Source organism: Protomyctophum parallelum, assembly GCF_964188405.1.
Source record: "Protomyctophum parallelum genome assembly, chromosome: 4".
Taxonomy (NCBI): domain Eukaryota; kingdom Metazoa; phylum Chordata; class Actinopteri; order Myctophiformes; family Myctophidae; genus Protomyctophum; species Protomyctophum parallelum.
The window spans coordinates 3,162,123-3,164,622 of NC_139700.1; the positions used below are offsets into that span (position 1 = coordinate 3,162,123).

The 2,500-nt window shown below is 40.6% G+C and overlaps 1 protein-coding gene across 1 annotated transcript in view; it reads left to right on the plus strand.

Moving 5' to 3' along the window:
- The window catches only part of znf423 (zinc finger protein 423), a 129,544-nt gene that overhangs the window by 33,823 nt on the left and 93,221 nt on the right, over positions 1 to 2,500 (plus strand). The window lies entirely within an intron of this gene.

Here is a 2,500-nt window from a genome sequence, read left to right on the forward strand (position 1 = left end):
GCATTGAACGTTGGAACGTTACAATTTGTATTTCCGTTCGCCTAGGGTTTGTAATCACACATTGCAGTGATATGACAAATAACTAATAGTACAAACTAAACTAATAATATAATATTATACACTGACACATTCAATCGTTTTAATATATTTTTTATTTACAAACAAATACCAAACCAAATAGCCCAAAATAGTTGTTCTACAAGCTTACAACATGTGCGACGTGTACATCTGCTATTTCGCCATTTTTGAAAATGTTTCAAAATATTATGGACATTTTTCAACATGGAAACGATTGACGATTATCTGAAGTTATTAGGCAATTATGTAGTAAATGAGACAGGCCTAGTGACAGAATGATAGAACAACAGAATGAATGAGACAGGCCTAGTGACAGAATGATAAGAACAACAGAATGAATGAGACAGGCCTAGTGACAGAATGATAGAACAACAGAATGAATGAGACAGGCCTAGTGACAGAATGATAAGAACAACAGAATGAATGAGACAGGCCTAGTGACAGAATGATAGAACAACAGAATGAATGAGACAGGCCTAGTGACAGAATGATAGAACAACAGAATGAATGAGACAGGCCTAGTGACAGAATGATGGAACAACAGAATGAATGAGACAGGCCTAGTGACAGAATGATAGAACAACAGAATGAATGAGACAGGAATAGTGACAGAATGATAGAACACAGAATGAATGAGACAGGCCTAGTGACAGAATGATAGAACAACAGAATGAATGAGACAGGCCTAGTGACAGAATGATAGAACAACAGAATGAATGAGACAGGCCTAGTGACAGAATGATATAGAACAACAGAATGAATGAGACAGGCCTAGTGACAGAATGATAAGAACAACAGAATGAATGAGACAGGCCTAGTGACAGAATGATATAGAACAACAGAATGAATGAGACAGGCCTAGTGACAGAATGATAGAACAACAACAACAGAATGGAGGAATCGAACAGAAAGGGCATAAAGAGAGGGAGAAGTGGAAGAGGGAATAGACTTCTAATTAAAGTCATATTGATAGAGGTAATTAAATAAAGGTATGTCTGTGTGGAAGGAAGGTATCACACCCACCAAAGTGGCAGTGCTGCACTTGGCATGGCGTTGTGAGCTTGTAGATCGGCTGTTTCCGCCAAATGTGGAATATAGGAACGGGTTGCATATACTTAGTTTAGACTAGTCATCGGTTAGACATGGGTTAACACTAGAGTTCACGGACAGACAGACAGACAGACAGACAGACAGACAGACAGACAGACAGACAGACAGACAGACAGACAGACAGACAGACAGACAGACAGACAGACAGACAGACAGACAGACAGACAGCGATAAGAGCGATTGGACATGCACGCAGGTTTCTGGAATGTTTTGGCGCACGCTCAGCCCACACGCCAAGCAGCTGGACTTCATTAGTGGCTGGTGTTAATTACTGGGACACACACCCAATCACACACACACTTGGACACGCACACGCGCACACACACACACACACACACACACACACACACACACACGTGTCAGGGTCACCTTGGATCCGGCTTGATTCAGACCAACAGAGGAGAGGAGGCTAGATTTTTTTTTGGTTTTCATGATTTCATCATCATACATTTCATTTCTTTCCATTTTTCTTTGAGGACATACATTGTGATTAAAGGTGAATTCACATTGTTCTCTAAACTGGCAGACTGTGGACTATTTATAGTTTTATTAATTTATCTATTTATTCTTTCTCTCCATTTCTTTTCCCCCGCAAAAAAAACTTTCAAAGAAAGTTTATTGTAATTGTTTAACTGTCAAATCAGGCTAGGCGTGCAACAGTTCATCAAACGAATCATTTTAATTGATGACAAATATTTGATAATCGGAAAAAAATATATTGGCTTTTGGGTGAAAATGTTGTAATTTGGCCTTTTTCTTTAAAAATGTGTACAGTATATATTGCTATATAAGACGCATCAAAGAGACATCTGATTTCCGATTAGACACTTCAAATTATTATAGTGTTCTTGCTTCCATATTTGACTGATGTTATGGAATCTTGTTATTGGTGTGATTTCTGCTATAGCTCCGGTTTGCCGTCTAAATCTGTGCTTGTTACAGCTGGTGTTTGCTTAGGTATCAAGTGACTTTACAACTGAGAGTTAAAAGGAATAACGGAGAGAGAGAGAGAGAGGAGAGAGAGACAGAGGGAGAGGACGAGAGAGAGAGGAGGGGGGGGGGGAGTAAAATATCAAAGCAGCTCTGCTCTGTGCATACAGAACACCGTTCTAGTTCCAACAAGGCGGCGGTGGTGTTGCCTCTTATCGCTCAGAACAAACACCATAATGCTGAGTATAGGATTTCCACACTGATTCCGCCGCCTCCACAACATCTCACCGTCCCACATAAGAAGCCCCAAATTGGGGTTGCATTTTAGGTGAGCGCCTCTTCACGGAGCAGCACTTCAGCACGAATCCCGACAGAGGCGTCC